At 37.5% G+C, this 20,271-nt stretch overlaps 1 protein-coding gene across 7 annotated transcripts in view; it reads right to left on the minus strand.

Moving 5' to 3' along the window:
* Positions 1–856: 856 nt before the first annotated feature.
* The window catches only part of Aos1 (SUMO1 activating enzyme subunit 1), an 85,768-nt gene continuing 66,353 nt past the window's right edge, over positions 857–20,271 (minus strand). For 6 of the 7 annotated variants that reach the window (XM_076421266.1, XM_076421263.1, XM_076421268.1 and 3 more), the window contains one exon: positions 857–1,991. The gene's annotated coding sequence lies outside the window, so the exon portion shown is untranslated. Of the gene's footprint in view, positions 1,992–4,053; positions 4,220–20,271 lie in introns of all 7 variants that reach the window. The other variant, XM_076421267.1, reaches the window with a different exon arrangement.

The raw sequence follows: 20,271 nt of genomic DNA on the forward strand, positions 1-20,271 counted from the left end.
AATCATGATTGATTTATTAACGTGTACGATTAAAAAGAGAAATCATCGAAAAATCGACGATTGATTCAATCGATTGATGAAGTCAATCGTGAATCGTTGATTAAAAAAAGAAATCATCGAAAAAAAACATAGTACGTAAACAGAGTTTATATTATAGTCCAAATGACAATACACCTAAACTCAGTTTACTACTAGTTAGTACAAGAGTTAATAATTTGCTGATTGTAATAGTTTTGAAACTAGTTTTGAAGAGAGAAAAGTTCAATTTTTCGAGATGAGTTATACAGGGTGTCTCAGCTGAAGGACGCCACCTAAATATCACCTTTATTTTTAATGGCAGAAAAAATATTTATGGCATAATTTAAATGATATCGAAGGAGGAATATCGTAGAAGAACAATTTCTTTCGTTCGGGTAGTTTTTAATGGTTTTTTCGAGATCATCGTTATTTTATTATCGGGAAAACTTATTTTTTTTAGTACATCTCTCTCTTATTAATGACTTAAGCATATTCAAATGTATTTTTTCAGCCGCTTTAAGATGAAATAAGAAAAAACTAAGTTTTCCCGATAAAAAAATAACGATGACCTTTGAAAAAACTATGAAAAACTAACCGGACGAAAGAAATAGTTCTACTACGATATTCCTCCATACCATTTAAATAAATTATGCGATAAATATTCTTTTTGTGCCATTAAAAATAAAGGAAATATTTAGGTTGCCTCCTTCAGCTGAGACACCCTATATATTATATGTATACATATAGTAAATATAATCTACTAGGCTCGTACATATTAAAGAAATCTGTGAGTTTACTCTACGTTAATGAATTAATATGATTAATTACTATGATAGAATGTGATTGATGATCAATAGTATTTTCAACGGTAACCAAAGAAGAGAATACATTCACTTCAATACCATCGCATCTTTCTACGGAAACATCGTAAAATATTTACTGCTGTTTTGGCTTGTTTAGCGTCCATACTTGTGGAAAATAATTCGAGTTAAAGGAAGTTTTATTTCGATTTTTATAGAGAGGTTTTTTCAAGTGTAGCTGAAGGGGATCAATAAAATTTTCGTCTCATAGAGGTTTTCGAGTTATCGAGGATTGATTGTATTGTTCCCGACTGTATGCGAAAACAAATTCGACAATAGCTCGTCCCCTTTAAACGACAGAATTACACAATTTTGAAGAAAATATGTTACGAGTGATATTTGCGTGAATCCTCTCTGAAACCAATTTACGCGCGTTTCAAAAGTGGACAGAACCCGAGCCGCGAGGGTGGTATCGTTTACATTGTAATTCATACGCGTGAAATCGTGTTACATTCGACGGTTCTGTTGGAACACATTCTATTTTTACGTGTCTCTTGGATCTGTTTCTAATTGCACGAGGAGGGTTCGGGTAATCGCGCACGTCAGCCAGCGGAGGCCGCTTAATGAAAGCAAATAAAGTAGCCTCGGAATAAATTCAGTAGGGTGCTGGCGAAAGAAAAGAGAGAAGAGAGATGTAGGCCAGAGAAAGAGGGAGAGAGCGGCAGAAAGCTGGTGAAAATGTTGATGTATATATGGACCCGTTCAACGGCAACGTTGCTGCAATAGGAGGGGACCTATATTGGACACTCTCGGGAATTAGGTTTCGCGGTTTCAATTAGGATCGCGGACGAGTTATCGTGATAACAGAGAGTGAAAGGGGGAGAGACGAAAAGGACGATTACCGGGCTCGTTCGCCCCGTTGAAATTGCACGAAGAGCTCGACCGATGCGATTTCATTTTGATCGAATCCGCGCGGAATGCCGACAGCAGCAGCCGGTCCTAGCTAGCTCTCATGGAATTGTCAAGCGATTTTTCACTAATTTCTGCGTGATCGATGGCTAAGTGCGCGTAGCATTGCGCGAAGATGGACACACATTTATGCCAACCATTTATTTGGGAGAGACACAGCGCCGGGGAGTCTCGATCTGATGCACATTTGGCCAAACAGGGAATCTGAAACGAAAAAATTCCAAATTTTTATTCTTTTTATTCTGAGTGGTGACTCAGAATTGCTGTACCATTATTCAAAATATTGTTTACATTATTAAATATGTCGGTATCTAATCAATTTCTACACATTTAAGTATTGTATGAAATATTACATCAATTTCATATCCATAAAATTTAAAAAACCAAATACAATGGATTTATTCTAACCAATATATGTATTATATTCTGGTCATTGATAATGGTTACTGGTAACCGAGATGATTTTAGTCATTCATAATAAGTTATTCATAACCAAAATTTGTAAATAAATGTATTAACTCCTGTACCATAACTTTTAAATATTGTCTCATAACTAGACTGCGGATCTTTATGCAAAATAAAAATTTTCTTCGTCACTTGCAAGATGCAGAACCATATAACAATTTCTTCCTATCTTTAACAATTATAATAAATTGAAAATAACACTTGGATGTCCTTAAATCGTCTTAATGTTCTCACTGCTTTAAATTACACCCACCCGTTTTTGTCATAAATGCATAAAATCCGCAGTCTACTCATAACAGTTATGATGTTTGGATATAGCTTATTGAAAAATGTAATATTCTGCTTTACCAATGAAAATCATTTTCCTGTTGTCATTTAGCCACACAATAGTTTTATAAAAAAAGTTTTCGTAAAACATTTATTTAGATTTGTATCGATTTCTAAACAATCCGATCACTGTATATATTTTATTTTTCGTTCAAAAATTTGGTATTTTCACAAACTTGACGGTCACGGCACTTCAACTAGTAAATAACTGACTAAAACAGTCAACCAACTACTGTGATAACAATTATGAAGTGCAGAGGTCTTCTTCCGAACAATGAAACTGGTTGTGAGAGTCATAAATAAAATTTAAATCAACCGTAAGCTATTGACTTTCAAGAAATGCATTCAAGTACTGTCGAATATATTTGACAAAAACTCGGAGAGAGATGGTTTCATTCTTTCTTTTTTCAATTTTCCTAGAAAAATTCAAATTAGCATAAACATTAGTAGTCTAATAACGAGCATCGCGGTAAAAATTTCGTTTACCGTCTACCTTTGTAAGCCAGCATGTAGAACCGAGAATTTGTATGAAAATTCGCGGTCTACACGTAACGAGCTTATAAGCTGCGAAATATTACAGAGTTAAAAATTCCAACAAGCAAAAGAGGAAGCTTACCGGTCTACAGCGAAGAGGGGTTCGAGCGCGTTCTCGTCGGCTGTAAACAGTTAAAGTTACTTAAAAAAGTTGCGTGGAGCCACGTTACTCGGAGCTAGATCCCTGAATCCTAATCGCCAAGTAAGTTGAAAGCCGTCGCCGAATACCGTCGCGAAGAAGAACTTTCGAATATGTAATCGATCCTTGTGCAAACACGCCGACGGGGGTTCGTTAGTAGCCGCAGAAGTGTTGGGTGGGGGATGAAGTTTCCTTTCCACCGAGCGGAAACGCAGCAGGGACCATCGATGCGACCGCTAATTATCCAGGACAGTGGATTAAAAGCGACGACATGAAAATGAAAAAGATGCTATATTCTGTGGAACGATGAGGATCGCGGCAGTAAATCCTTCTCCTCCTCGTAGTCGCGTATAACGAGTTCCGCTTTTGCTCGACCCTGTCTCTGCGCAGACAGATGCAAGTAGTGATGGGTACGCCATGGAAACTGTATTTTCGTAAACCGAGACGAAAGAAAATTCGTCTTTTCTTAGAACTAATCTCTGTCACTTGGAAATAAAATAATGTATCGAACACTGTTAACCCTTTCCACTCGGAACTATTTTAACTCGAAAATTAAACATTTGTTCGACCTAGAAAATATTTCCATTCTCTCTGATATTTCAAATTTCATGGGTATGAAATTGATATAATAACTCGTACAATGCTTAGATGTTTAGTAATATTGATTAGATACCAACGTATTTAATAATGTAAACAATATTTTGAATAATGCTACAGCAATTTTTAGTGGCGTCTCAGAATCACCACTCGAGTGCAAAGTGTTAAAGTTTTTTATAATTTTTAAAACATTTCCGTACTCACAAATGCGCACAGATCTAGTGATGGGTAAATCAGCACGCTGGAAGCCTGTCAAAATTGGTCTTTACCCCTTGCTGTACCATTTTCTTTACGGTTACAGTGATGAAAACGTCTTTGTCCCCAAAAATGCCGCAGAATGTTGATTACAATTGAGTCAATTTTATTTCATCTAAAAAGAAACGCGTAACATTCATATTTGTTAGACTTGGTTAAAATCTTCATGACGAGTCTAACTCGTTAAAATACGGCAAGGGATTAAAGGATAACTTAATATGGGCGATGCTCTTGGAAAAAAATGTTCCATTTTATCTTTTTCAAAATCTGTGTGATTAATAGACAGCGGATCTTTATGCAAAACAGGTGACATGGAAATGTATTTTCTTCCTCAAAATATATTTAACAGCTTGAATATAACAGTATCTTTAAATTCTGCTAATGTTGTTGCGGTTTTAAATTACATCTTCCCATTTTTGTCAAAAATTCATCAAATCCGCTGGACGACATCGATTTTTGCACGCATTATCGGTCCTGTGTCGAGCAACGAGCGAGGTTCTACTGTACTAATTGTAAGTTTAAAAGCCATCTTTGTAGAACGTGGACTCGTTTAAAGTAGATTAGTGGAAGATCAGTGAAAGACTGTACGAAAATGACGATGGCAATCATTTAAAATTGTAAAAGAAAGAATACATACAGTATATGCATAGAGACTACAGATGTATAACAGTGTAAGTCACGATGCAATACATGTAGGACAAAATGAAGCATATATATAATAGAAGAAATAAATAAAAAACGAGTATACAGCTAACAAAATTCTACAACACACAGTAATTTACGTAGTAAAATAAAAGCTGAAAAATGTTAGGATTTATTTTGAAACCATTTCTCGCAGATCCTGATCAAATTTGGTACACTGAATGTGTCAGCAGAAAAACTGGTTTTATACCGAGAGACAAAGAATTGCGTTATCCATATTTGACACGATGACAGTCGGCTCGTTAAATTTTATCAGGGGTCGAATATTTTTCGAGCGGGTTCAAACAAAGCACGGACCCATCGCTAACGACGACCAACACAACGTTGCCGCTCGACGAACCTCGTCCTCCATCCGTCCGTTGTATCTTGCGACTTTTCGAGTTATCAACGGGGGTTTTATTAATGACAGCTAGACGGGGGCCACCCGAGGTTTATGGAGGGACATAAACTCTAAACTGATTAACAGTAGCCGGTAGCCCGCGCCCGGTATGTGCAATATATATGCAATCGCGGACGGACCTGGAGAGAGCGCCGGGAAACCGAACTACCCTGTGCTGTGTCTCGTTAGCAATACACCCACGGTTTATAGTCCATCGTCGGCAGAGGTAACATTGGCCAATTAAATTGATGGATGTCTCCGACGGCATTAACCGGGCGCGATACCTAAGTAAAATCGAGCGTAAATCTGGCAAGGAATGTCTCCGATTTTATTGTTGGATCGTTCGCGATCCATCGAACAGTTTACCGATTTTCATCGAATCCTCGATCCTTTTACTCCCGGAACAAACTTTATTTCTACGATCACGATTTTACGATTCGGCTCTCGAATATGTTGTCTGCTTCCTGAAATTTATGGAATTTGAATATAACACACTAAAACCGAATTGACCGGAAGATTTTACTGCCGATACACGCTGTCGGATAAAAACATTTATTCCAAGTTGACTGTAATCCACGCAACGCTTCTTCACAATTTACACTGTGTTTTACATCGTTGACGGAACAGAATACAGTCGTGCACAGTTAAGTGTCAGCGTTCGGTCCCGACTGCGAACGCTTAAGTGGGAAGGTGGCTTCTGCGAATTCAACTGAAGGGGATATGTGCGAGTGAGATACCTATAACCAGCCCGCATCAAGTTTCAATCGGCCCGCCTAATCCGAGGTCCCATTTTTGTGGAATTGAGGGGGATAACGGCGGACGCTGAAGTGTGAACTACTGTCGAAAATAAAAGCATCCCCGGCACTTTCGTTTTCTTCCACGCGGGATTTCAGCGGACAGGATGCATAACTCGTATCACGTTGGATCCATTAACCCAGAATTTCATTGTCGAGTCACGAATATAATCCCCGACAACTTCAATCCGCACCTGTATCGCGTCCCCAAGCGTGCCCGCCTCTCGCAGCGGAGCCGAAAGGGATGAACGGAGCATCCGCCTAATCCAAGAGGGCCAACCCTCGAAATGAAAGCGGAGCCCGATCGCGATAAGCGCGAGCGCGCGGCGTGGTCAGGGGCATTGATAAAGCGCAATTAAATACATCTCGCGCGGCGATCGACCCTCGTCTTCCCCGCCGCTCCGTCCCTCTCACCCTCGATTCCTCCCCTATGGCTCGGTTGTCATCGTTTCACGGAGAAAAGGGGAAACCTCTTTCAGTCACCATGGAACGCAAAGCGGATTAATAGACCGCGCTAGTACTCGACCTTTACCGTATTCCAGCACGAACGTACTCTTTTGTGATGCGACCCCTGCGTGCAGCGGTGCGTCCGCGTTCGCCGGCCACCGTGGCGATCGCCGAGCGCGAATAAATAATATCTATTAATTATGTTTGCCCGGCCGGATTTGTCGCGCATCGACGCAGCGACTCGTCCATCGGGAGTCGCGATGAGGCAAGGGGTGCGCGCGGGGGGTGGGTAGAGACCGTTGGCGGCGGCGCTGGCCGAGAGAGCAATAAACGGCGGCCGCGGTTTATCACGAAACGGAATTAAACGGTTTACGACTGGACCACAGATTAGTACGGACGCGATGGACGAATGCATGGGTGGGTCGCGTTACCGTTCACCCCCGACCACCCCCTCCGAGAGCGTTCCAGCGACCCCTCGATATGCCATAGGCCGAACACCACCCCCGACCCCCGGTAATATTGTCCGCGTGTGTTCGTACGTTTCAACCCCCGACTCTTGATTCCAATTCAAAACGCGTTTGAGACGCTCGGAATTATCTTGAGGCGACTTCGTGTACGCGAAGGATCATCGTCCCGGGTGGTCGGTAATGGCGCCCGTTTGTTTTCACACGTGCAACCCCGAAACGTGACGATACGTTTCTTCGCGCGATGTCGTTAATTGTTTGAGTACGGTTCTATAGGGGTGGTTTTATTGGTTAACGACACGTTTTTGGAAAGTCCCTTAGTCTTCGTAGCCCTTTCACAGCGTTACGAGTTTTCAGAGTACAGTAGAACCTCGCACGATGCACGAAGCTGGATCGAATATGCGTGAAAAACTCGAGGTTGCACAACGAAATACGTAATCAATTTTAGTGAGTACTGTTAATCTTCTTTTGTCTCTAGGCAGCCTCCATAATCACCACCACCAGTTCCAGAACTTTGAATACCTCGTAGTGGGTGTCGCTAATTTGTAACGAATGAAGGTTCCATACAATAAACAAGATTGCAATTAGCTAGGTTCTACTATGTATTTCATAAATGCCTTGAACAATACGCATTTATGGCCATATTTATTAACCCTTTGCACTCCGAATTATTTTCCGATTTTGTTGAAAACAACTCCCTACTATTTTAAGTATTTGATCTGAAATCTACTTCAAAGGACAGTTCTTTGACTGCTACTTATTTTAAACAATTTTGTTCACTAATTATATTAAATATAGCTCTCAAACTTTGTTGTAATTTATGTTTGTGGAACTTATATTTGTTTCTAACTAAAAAATAAGACAGTTAAATAAATAAAGGAAACCCATTTTATTTAGATTTTTCTTTCTCTGATGTCGAATCATACTCGACAAAGGAGTTCAAAGGGATAACACTAAACGTATCGAACTATACAAGTAAAGAAAATTAGCGTTCGAATGTGCAAGAAAATTCAAATTATACAATATTCCACCTTCTTGGTGGCTAAAGAATTCAATACAATATATGTCAAAGGAATTTCATACCGAAGATAATATTTCAATTATTATACATAGTTTTGATGTTATGTTAAACATAACATATTTTTGTTAACACCTAAACCTAAATAATTCAATATTATTTACATAAAATATTTCATATTAAAGTTTTAATGATTAGCCAATTTTATTGTTTAGTAACAACTTGCCCCACAACGGGACAAAAAGTTACTCTGAATTTCTTCGCCCAAGGACAAATAAATGAAAGAATATAAAAACCTATTATGATACTCTTTAATGTTGAGATTAGAATTTTAAAATATAATGAATGTAACAATAAATTACTAGTTAAAGATGAGAATACCGATACTATTTCTACGTCAATTAATATAATATGTTTCTTCAAAATCGGAACTTTTAGCCCCGGACTCCCCCACAGTAAATGAGAAAAATAAATAACTGGTGGTGTTGAGTCTGGCTCGACATAAGGCAGCAAAAGGGGTAAATACTTCTTCACAGTAATTTATGCCACACATTTTCCCTTAACTCGCCCCTTTTGTGCCACCGGTACAAAGACACCATAATAGTCTAGTTGAGCATCATTCGCGAAGAAATTGCGTTCGAATGAAAAAGGTATTTAACTTGGGCGATTCAAAACACTTCGCTTCCAAGAAACGGGAAGAAACCGCAGCTATCAACCAGCAAATTGCTCAACTTCGTTCAATTCGCGGCGATGCGGGCGACCGGGCTACACAGTGGCATGGTTCAAAGAATGTCGTTGCGAATTCTAAGTACCGAAAACGTCGACTCACGACAAATCTTCCGGGAATCTAACGAGTTCCGTGACACGACGCCGGCGAAGACACACAGAGAGAGAGAGAGAGAGAGAGAGAGAGAGACAAAGAAACGAAGAGGAAGAGAACGATCGGGGTTCGCGGGAACATCGGGAATTACGGCAGTAAAACTAGATACGCATTACATTCCCATAAAGTCGCCCGACGAGTTCGTCACAGACAATCAGACCGAAGTTTATGCCAATTCACCGTCTCCACCCCCGTCGGTAGCGTCAGCTCTACACGCAATCACGATGTCGGATCGAGAACTTCGGGGTCTGATTTATTCAAAGACCATTTTCCGAGTTTCTCGATTCGTGGAGAGCCACGGAAGGAAGGAAGGAAGGAAGGAGCCCGATAAGAGAATTACGATAATTGGACGTGGCACTCTCGCGATCGATCTAACGAGATTCTCAACGCCTTCTCTCTCTCACCCCTCGCCGCTGTTGCTGCACGCCGCATCTCGGACAAGACAGCCGGCCGACACCTCAACCATATTCGACGCCGAGAAGACCGGGACACCCACTTTAAAATCGAATTACCAATTCCTTTTGACTCCTCGATTTTCCGCTGCGGCTGACTCGATTTCTTCTCGAACGTCGGAACGGATCTCGTATGCTCGCCGTCTACCCTACCCTGCCCAGCAATCTCCCGCGTGAATTCCGATTCGTCTCTGATCCAACTCTACGTGTCGCGGATTCACTGGTCCGGGATACTTGCTTACCGTTAATGCTTGACGATGCACAGTGGATGCATTTGGCCCGAAAATAATTAAAGGTCTGAAGAGTAAGGCTTCAGTATTCTTTTTTATTTGTACACCCGTGAAGTATTTTACTTCATCGAAAGTCAAGAGATTTTATAGCACGCTTTGTGCGTTCTTAACCGTTTGCACTCGGGGTGCTATTTTAACTTGAAAATTAAACATTTCTTTCCACCTAGAATAATTCCATTCTATATTAATTTCTTTTTTTTTTTGTATGAATATGCAATTGATATAATACCTCATACAATGCTTAAATGTTTAGTAATTGATTAAATACCAACATATTTAATAATGTAAACAATATTTTGAATAATGGTACAGCAATTTTTAGCTCTCCAGTCGAGTGCAAACTGTTAATAGCACAATGTCCTCTGCCTCTAATACAGGTGTCTGCACCAGAGATCCAAATTTGTTCGTGTCTTCCTGAGCCGCGGTATCCGGTTACCGGACTATTTCCTCATCTGTAAAGCTTAACATTACAACGAAAATCAAGAAAATTTAACAATTTTTATATTTCAGGTTATAACTCTGTTACCAGTGCAGTTACTGACAAAAGGTCAAAGGAGAAAGATGAATGGTTCAAAGACTGCTACATTCTACGAATTTTTAGAGCAGTGCAATGGGACATATGCAAGTTTTTTTAATAGAAATGCACCTTGCTATTATTACATAGTTGGATTTTCTCATCATTCTACGTAAAAAAGTATTGGGGTACATGGTCAAAAAATAATTAGTTACCCCGAGATATTTTAAGAATACGTTTTTATGACCAATGGGCCAATTTATGACCAGATAGGAGAAATTGGCTGAATAATTTTTCAATTACATAAATTTCTAAATTATATTGTTTCAGGCTATGGCCACATTCATATTGATTATGATACTTCAGCAGAAGGCCCACAATCGTGGCAACAGTCAACGCATTTTTTAAAAATATACATACTTGCAAGAAAATATATAACTCGTGCAAATTCAAAAATAACTTATATACAGGGTGTTTCAAAATGATATGTCGAATAGATCTGGTAAAAATTTATTGTATCTTGTAGTACGCATCGCAAAGAACAAAACTTTGAAAAGAGCTATACGTCTCAATCAACCGTTCTCTTATGTACTACACTAGTGTGAGCAAGGAGCTCATGCGAAAATTTGAATAGTTCATCTGAAAATCCGAAAAGTTAGTAAAAGAAAAATATCATTCAAAAAATCCAGAATACCTCCTGAGCTCTGGAATCTACTTTTTCAGCCATATGCATTACACCTCCCCATAGGCAACTGGGTCCGTCCATCCATTTGATCCGACGAGAAACAAAGTCAAAAACGAAGAAAATGAAAACAGTGTTGTTGAGTCCACTGGAATAACATGCACCCTCAAGGCACACGCCGATGTTCTCGGCACGATAGAAGGTGGATGCGTAACCTCTTCGGCCGCGGAAGAGTTTCGCGCACGTTAAGATGTATCTTGCTTAAACGTGACGTATTATTTCAACGATGCTCGTGTGTTCCCATTACCGCGCGGGCACACGTTGATGGAAGGATCGTGCGTGTAACTCTTTCAACCCCGTCGCGGTTGCGAGCGCGGCTTGCAACGCGGAGAAAACGCAGGGGTGGCGACGGTATATTATACGTGGCGAGGGGCGGTTCGGGACGGAGCGGGACGGTGTGGCTCGGCGATACGGTCGACCGAGGGCGGAGACGGAGAAAGTTAGGGTGGATACCTGCGGGCAATCTACCTGTATTAAATTAACCACCGCGGAGCGCACAGGCTCTGCTCGTGCTCGCGTGTCCGGGAATGCTCGAAAGCGAAGCACGGACACTAAGAATTCATTAGTCCGCCACCCTCGTTGCTAACTCGATGGCTGTGCACGGTGCGTCCCACCTCTTCTACCCCTCCCTACTTCTTGCCTTCCTCGCCACTCATGAGGATCGATGAATTCTTCTGCCGAGAGGGTGAGTCTTTACCTGCTATTTTAATTATTATTATCGAGACGATTTGACAGTAGATCGTCGTCGATTGCGCTCATTTGCGATCATTGTCCTACGTTTTTGTAAAAAAATGATAAACAACGAAAATGCGTAAAGACCGCCACACACATTCAGCACAGGGCCGTCAAGATAAATCCGGAATATTTTTTCGGGTCCACAAATAAACAAAGCAATTGTTGTAGGGTCCACAAGAAGACGCAAGTTTACAATCTAGCCAAGTATTTCCGGAATTCATTAGTGACCCGAAGTGCTTACCTGTATCAATCATATCGTTTGGCAATGTTGCCTCTTCGATTCACAGCGATCTAAGTTAACTCATCAACTGCGTAACATTAAGCTTCAATTACCCTTCAGTTCGGAAATATTAGTCGCCCGACTCAACATTAAAGCTTGTTTACTCATTTGTAATTTCTTAAAAAACTGTAAGCTACGAATTTAACTTGATTTAATGTAGGCTGTATATATGTATGGATACGTGTATACTGTACTTTATCTTACTTAGTGCAGCAGAAATAGATCTCGGATGAGATCTGCGGAATGCTTAAATGAACAAAAAAAGAATTCCGGAATTTTGACAGTAAGAGGTTACTACATCCCGAGCAACTCGCAAGATTCGTTCTGATCGCAAGAGGAGTGTGAAATTCGTGATCGAATGGAAGGAAAAGATTAATTTACGAAAACCTGGGATATCACGGGTCTACCCACTCGTGGCCTCCCCATAGTCGCGACTGTAATCCCCTTGACTATTCATATGTGGGGTGAGCCGAGGCAAAGGTAAATGCAAAGCATCACAACACCAAAGATCCCTCAAATCTCACCACCACAGATGTAATGACGAAAATGCTCAAGGAGGTGAAGCGAGCCTTCAAATAAAATAAATTATTTTGAAATAATATCATATTTCAGTTAGATTGTTCAAATTAAATAATAAATAAGTTCACCTAAAGAAGAGGTAATAGAAGTACTTAAATTAATTATTTGCATATGTGTTAATTTTTGTAGTTTAATAATTAAAGTTTAGCAGCATTCACTTCTAAAATTGTTCTTCAATGCACAAAATAAATAGAAGTTTGGAGAATTAAGTTTTATCACTTAAGATTAGACTGCGGTTTTTATGCATTTATGACAGAAATGAGAATAGTTGAAATACGAAACTGCGAAGACTTTAAAGGAATGTAAGAATATCATTACATTATTGTCGTTATATTAAAATTATCAAAAGTATGAGTAGAGATACATTTTTATTTAGTTGCTGTTCCCTACAATGGACTTGGATAATTATTATCTTGCCTTAATATCCGCAGTCTATTTATGATGCACAATTCCATATTTCGTGTATGTAATTTATACGTCTGTCGACAAAATGTACTACCCACTCTTTATATTGTTCGTGATGATACGCACCTTGTGTTCCGATTCGGAGTAACAGGGGACGATACACGTACATTGTTACTAATTACACTGTCCAACAAATTTCAACTTTTTTTGTGATTTTAATATACTGTTGGGTCCTTCTTATAGAGTTTTTTGCGCTGATTCCGAATCTGGTTTTAATTTTTTTCCTATACGTCCAGTTTTTGAAAATCATGGCTTTGAAAAAAAAAGATATTTTTCAACTTTAAACAAATATTGTGATGTTATTATAAAAGATATTGAATTGTTGTTTACAGCAAACGATTCTGTAGACTTTCCCGAATACAGTGATATCCAATATTAATACATTATGATTGTTTAAACATGTTTAAACAATGATTAAAGACGGAGATGCACCACTTTTGCACCAATTTTTGCGGATATTTTCGAATTTATCTCAAAAAATAAGGGTCCAGCGAAAAATTGAACTATACCACGCGAAAGAGCAGACTTTTATCTTGAGAAACCCCCCTGTGAAGTTTGCATGGTCGACGTTTTTACCGAACCAGAAAGCAAAATATCTTCGCCCGACATGTGTTGACGCCAGTGGTGCTCTTCCACTAGCGCGGTCGTTCGTCGGGATACGGCGCGGCGCGCTGCGGTGAAACGGCGCGTGGCTATAAGCACGCAATTATGTCAGCTTACTTAAATGTAATATTTTATTAAATGTTATATTATTGTTATTTATTATCTATTAGTATATTTATTCTGTATAAATTATTTTATGTATTTTTTAATGTTAGTCTCTCGTTTATAGTATATTTAATACAAAAAATACCTTTTGTAACAAAAAAATAATTTATTCACACACTACACTATTACACCATTTACAATGCTAATATATATGTGTACACTATTCAGATATAATACACTACTAAAATACATATATTATATACACAACAACTAAAATACTATAAATAACTATAAATGTTTTTTATGAAGTTTTATACGTAGCAATGCAGATTTGAAATGCTTGACACGACTGATTTCAACAAACACAAAGCCGAAACTGAACTCTGGCATCAGTTTTCTTAAGAACCAACACGATATTTTGAAATAAATGACGGTCTACGGACAACGGAATACATACAATGTAAGGAAAGTCTGCAATGCGGTGACTGAAAAATTTTATTTTCAGTAATTGTCGTCTTATCTATGTATTGTAATTATAGTGCCAATGAACACTCGAGATTCTTCCGAGTAAAATAAGTCCAAACACAATATAAACGGGACTATTTTTATTGACTTAAATACATAATTAAAATAGTTTGCTCCATATTAAATCGATATAATGTATTATATCTGAATAGTGTACACATATATATTAGCATTGTAAATAGTGTAGTAGTGTAGTGTGTGAATAAATTATTTTTTTGTTACAAAAGGTATTTTTTGTATTAAATATACTATAAACGAGAGACTAACATTAAAAAATACATAAAATAATTTATACAGAATAAATATACTAATAAATAATAAATAACAATAATATAACATTTAATAAAATATTACATTTAAGTAAGCTGACATAATTGCGCGCTTATAGCCACGCGCCGTTTCACCGCAGCGCGCCGCGCCGTATCCCGACGAACGACCGCGCTAGTGGGAGAGCACCACTGGCGTCAACACATGTCGGGCGAAGATATTTTGCTTTCTGGTTCGGTAAAAACGTCGACCATGCAAACTTCACAGGGGGGTTTCTCAAGATAAAAGTCTGCTCTTTCGCGTGGTATAGTTCAATTTTTCGCTGGACCCTTATTTTTTGAGATAAATTCGAAAATATCCGCAAAAATTGGTGCAAAAGTGGTGCATCTCCGTCTTTAATCATTGTTTAAACATGTTTAAACAATCATAATGTATTAATATTGGATATCACTGTATTCGGGAAAGTCTACAGAATCTTTTGCTGTAAACAAAAATTCAATATCTTTTATAATAACATCGCAATATTTGTTTAAAGTTGAAAAATATGTCTTTTTTTTTCAAAGCCATGATTTTCAAAAACTGGACGTATAGGGAAAAAATTAAAACCAGATTCGGAATCAGCGCAAAAAACTCTATAAGAAGGACCCAACAGTATATTGAAATCAAATTTGGTGTTGGACAGTGTTATTGTACACTTTGAACCACGATTTTCTGCATTGGCGAAATATGGAACGTCCGCTTCTTTTGTCAGCGGCTACTATCTACATATAATTTGTATCATTTATGCGTGGTAAACAATACGTTTACAATATGTCGTTAATGCCGACGGAGAAGTTAACAATATATAGGGTGTTCGCGTCATCACGTCATCGTCAGCCAGCGTTCATTTCGAAAATCATTGCGATACGAAATATGAAACAGAAGAAAGTTATACTATTTTTTGCCAGCAATGTAGTTGTCTGCATTTTTTTTTAACTGCGTTATTTTCTTAGAAACGTAGGTGACATTCACTTTTTTGAATGGAATGCTATATGTATATTCTTTTATATCATATGAAAGCGTGTGTGTCAAAACGAATTCATTCGTATACGACACAATGACCTTCAAAGTCGCACAATTTCAGACATGGAAGAAATACTTTGAATACCTCGTGTAATGTGTTTACAAGTATTCTTTATTGACGAGGCTACAGTAAATGTTTAATATGATTTCCTTGTGTATGAATGCATATTTCGGCTCTCTTAACCCCTTGCCTTATTTTAACGAGTCACTCTCGTCATAAAGATTTTAAACAAAGTCTAACAAATATAGATGTTACGCATTTCTTTTTAAATGAAATAAAATTTCATTCGTTTGTAATCAATATTTAAGAATTGAAATAAATGTAGCCACACAAAATATATAAATTTTCTTTTCTCTTCCACGACGTTTTTCGGGATAAAGACATTTCATCACTGTAACTGTAGAGAAAATGATACGCGGCAAGGGTTTAATTACATTTTTGGCAGCTTGTACTAGAGTTGTCCCAGATATTAATGCACATGTTATTATGCACATGCTTTTTAAGTCGTTTACATTTCTAGGCCGTGATATTGAAATATTGAAAATATTTCTTCCATTTGTGAGACCTTGTATGACCTTGAAGATTAGTATATTGTATACGAATCATTTTAACACAAGATTTTGTCTACGATGTACAAAAATCTTACCATTCAAAAAATTGAGGGACACCTTCGTTTCTAATAAAATAATACAGATAAAAGAGAATTACACACACAGATACCATTATATTGCTTGCAAAAAACAGTATAATTTATAAATATAGAAATTCTCCAACTTTAAACTTTCTTTTGGCCACTCTCTGTACTCTTCACATTTCAACTGAAAGTTAAGATAACAATACAGAGTAAGAATGACAAAAACGACGATAGTATTAATAATTTTTCGAGGCTATATCATGTAAGAAAAAGCTTTCTCAACATATTCATTATTCCAGAACTGTTTACGCTCATTCTTTATTACAGTAATCAGGGCATCTATTATAGAAACACCGTACACATTGCAATTTTCTGTGTTCGCGTTTTATTAGCGAGTCGTATTACGATCCGACCGATCGTATTTCTTCGTGTCGCGTGTCCAGGAAGCCTCGTAAGCCCAACAGTCTGCTAAGAATTCATTACAGCTGACCACCCCCTTTTTATGCCGGCAGTTATATTCGACATCGTGTATAACGCCCCTGTTGAACATCGACAGATCGTTGGTGGTCGCTACAAATTGTCGCTGCTCTGAATTACTCATGCAAACGAAGAATCATACGTATAATTAAGCGATGGGCGTTTATGCCGAATGGCGATTCACTAAACTAAACAGTTCACAGCACTGTAAATTCGTCGGGATTTCGTTCCCTCAATTAAAAATTTGTCGACAATAAAAATTAACCCTTTGCACTTAATGCTATTTTAAATGGAAAATTAAACATTTCTTCCGACCAAGAAAAAATATTTCCATTCCCTATGATTTTTCAAATATAAACCAATAAACAAATAAATTTTCAAATATAATTTCAAGCATAACACCTCATACAATACCTAAATGTTTAGCAATTGATTAGATACCGAAACATTTAATAAAGTGAACAATATTTTGAATAATGGCACAGCAATTTTTAGTGGCGCCTCTCAGTGTCACCATTCGAGTTCTGAGGGTTAAATAAAAATTTCACTGCATAGCATAACAATTTTTTGTAAACTGTATGCTCAGGTATACTTGTTTGAACAAATGTTAAATGATGTAAATCGATGTAAAACTGTTTTCTATTGTGCTTGAAGATGCGTATTTCACTTAAAGTTCATAACACTAAAGAGAGTTCTTGTTCTTTCTCAATAATCAATACTAAAAAAGAATTTAAATCTATTGGGAAACTATTTACTACAAAATCCCTCAACAATAAAAACAAACTGATAATGTTTTAATCGGACGAAAAATGAAATTATTTTTATTACGTTAAAAAAATTTGTCTTTAAAGAGGTTAATATTAGGCGTATGCAAAAGTTTTAGTCTCTTTTAATCGTTCGTAATTGTTTGATTGTTAACATACCTCATATGAATATAAGAGGATTGAAGAAACACTAAAAGTTTTGCATAATAGTTGTACTTCCTTGAAAATTATACGGGGTGTACCAAAAACGTTGTACTTTCTCCAAAGGAGTGATCCCTAAGGCCATTTTGAGTAATTTTTTGCTTACCGAAACGTTCTCCGCGGCTTTGTTAAGGAATTATTAACGAAAAACCACGGACCAATCAGAGCGCGGCCCCGCTGAGCGTAGCGTTAACATTGGTCGAGCCGGAATCTGTCGGCTATAAACCGCTTTCTGATTGGTCCGTGTTTTTCGTTAATAACTCCTTAAGAAAGCTTCTGAGAACATTTTTGCAAGGGAAGAGTTACTTCAAGTGACCTCAGGATTGATTTTAATTTCAAGGATCTATGGTTAATTTCTTTTCCATTTTTCCCAATTCAAGTGGTGCATGTATACCTCCCATTCATTGTAAACTTGTTAGTTCTTTTCCAACTCTTTTTAAGTCGATCCTAGTTTTCCGTTCATTTATTTCAATATTAGAATCAGAATTATAGGTCCATCAATTTTCATTGGCTTCTTACAATTAGAGGGATCGGGGAGGACGGACGGTAACTTTTCCAGAAGCGTTACCCGTGAAATACTGTCGCACAATGGGACTAAATACCGTTGAAATTAAGCGACTTCGACGAGGCCCATTTCCGTTTCATTTGCTAAAACAAATCGTACGCCGATTATCCGCGAGACTGCGATGAAAGTGCACTTAGCTGATGAGAGGCTACGCGAAGCGTGCACGCGATACTCGCATGCCTCTCATACAATGTATATAAGCTTCTTTTACACGTGTCGAATCGAATTTGAATAAATGTCATCTTCTATCACGTTTTCTCTCCAACGCTGTACTCGAGCAATGACGATGATTGATAATGGAGCTGGTTATTATGAAAGTGGGGTAACTCCGTTTTTTTCGTTGTTGGGATATCAACCCTTTGCACTCCTTTGCGTTTTTTATATGTATTTGCTTCTTGTTTTATTTATTTAAATCTTATTTTTTTGTTAAAACCAAATATAAGTTCCACAAATATAATTAGTAAACAAAATTGTTTAAAATAAGTAACAGTCAAGGATTGTCCTTTGAAGTAAATTTCAAATGAAACACTTAAAATAGTAGGGAGATGTTGCCAACAAGATTGCAAAATAATTCGGAATGCGAAGGGTTAACCCTCAGCAGTCGAGGGGTGACTCTGACTAAAAATTGCTGTACTATTATTTAAAATTTTGTTTACATTATTAGATATGTTGGTATCAACTAAATTATTAAACGTTTAATTTAATCGTATCGATACGAGTAAACGGTTCAATTATTATGCATGTAAATTTTATCTGCGCTTTTCAATTTCCCAATAAACTTTTATATCTTTTTCCTTGTGTATTGTAGAAGAAAGTAAGACATTGGAAAAAATCGTTTCGCCCTAAAACTGTTTAATAAAAAAATGTTAAATTTAAATTTAATTGGAACGTATTTTTAAATTCACATTAAACTTCTGTGCGTTATTTTTCCTTTTATCGGACACGAAATGGGAGCTCGATTAATGGTTTCAATTGGCCATAATTAATGTGTTCCGACTCGGTAAAAGTTTAAAAATTATTTCGATGCTGGAAAAATCGTTTCCCGCTGAAAGCGTTGCGCTTGAAAATTTAATTTTCGCGTACCGTCGTCGGAATCATTTCGGCTATTATTACCGTCCGCATCCGGACGTATTAAATTTCAATCATTCCGGAAATTTTGACGCAATTGACAGGGCAAATAACGTTAAAAAATCTCCGCAACCCGAGTAATATTTCCCTTTTCAATATCCAATTCATCGAATTTTATTGCAAAAACGGATAGACCGTTGATGTCATTACGAATAAAAAGTTGTTATACATCATTCCGAATGAATTGAAAAAGTTAACTTAATTTTATACGTTAATACATCCCGCAATTCGGGCTCCATTTTATGTATAGATAAAAATAAAAACGATGCACAAGAATGTCAGTCAGAGGGATGTCAGTCTATTAAATAGTGTTACTTTTTTTCTGTAGTAATTTTGTCCTATGTCTTTCTACAATTTATATTTCTTTCCCGAATCGAACGTAATAAACAAGTTTATTTTTTATCACACAATATGAATTTTTAAATAATACCAATGTTGATCGTTGCTACTAATCTTTTTCTTTTTCCACCTCTTATTCTCCTTATACATAATTCATAATTACACTGTACTTTATAATTGTGTTTCAATTGCAAAATCGAATTACATTATGATTTAACTGAATGAAGCGACTGAATTTCGAATTACGAAATAATCGAATACAATGTAATTGAATTACTTTGTAATTATAATTCGTGTGGTAATTCAATTGTAATTCAACACAACGTTGACCGCAATTTACTTCCGCGAATAATGCGCGATCAAGGTCATTCCCATAGTAATAAAATGATATTGACGGCAAACGCGCTCGGAATCATTGAATGTTCCATCGATCGAAGGATTTCTCAATCTGCGTAACACTTGCACATTTCCAAGGTTAATTCGTACAGCTGGGACCGGCGGCTGCGATTTTGAAATTGAAGATGGTCACCGCTCGTCAGGCCTCTCGGATAATAGTCACTATTTATCTGAATCGAGTCGACGACTCGTGAATGAATTCGTTTATTCGACGTCGACATTTATGATGATAAATGAAACGCTTCTTTTTTTTAATGAGCCGAGATTGAAACTATACAAGAGAGCGTAACTTTCTTATAATTTAAGGTCGATCAAATCTTTTACTGTTATTTCAATTGAATATTATCCAAATTCTAAAA

The sequence above is a fragment of the Lasioglossum baleicum genome, chromosome 3 (genome assembly GCF_051020765.1).
Source record: "Lasioglossum baleicum chromosome 3, iyLasBale1, whole genome shotgun sequence".
Classification (NCBI taxonomy): domain Eukaryota; kingdom Metazoa; phylum Arthropoda; class Insecta; order Hymenoptera; family Halictidae; genus Lasioglossum; species Lasioglossum baleicum.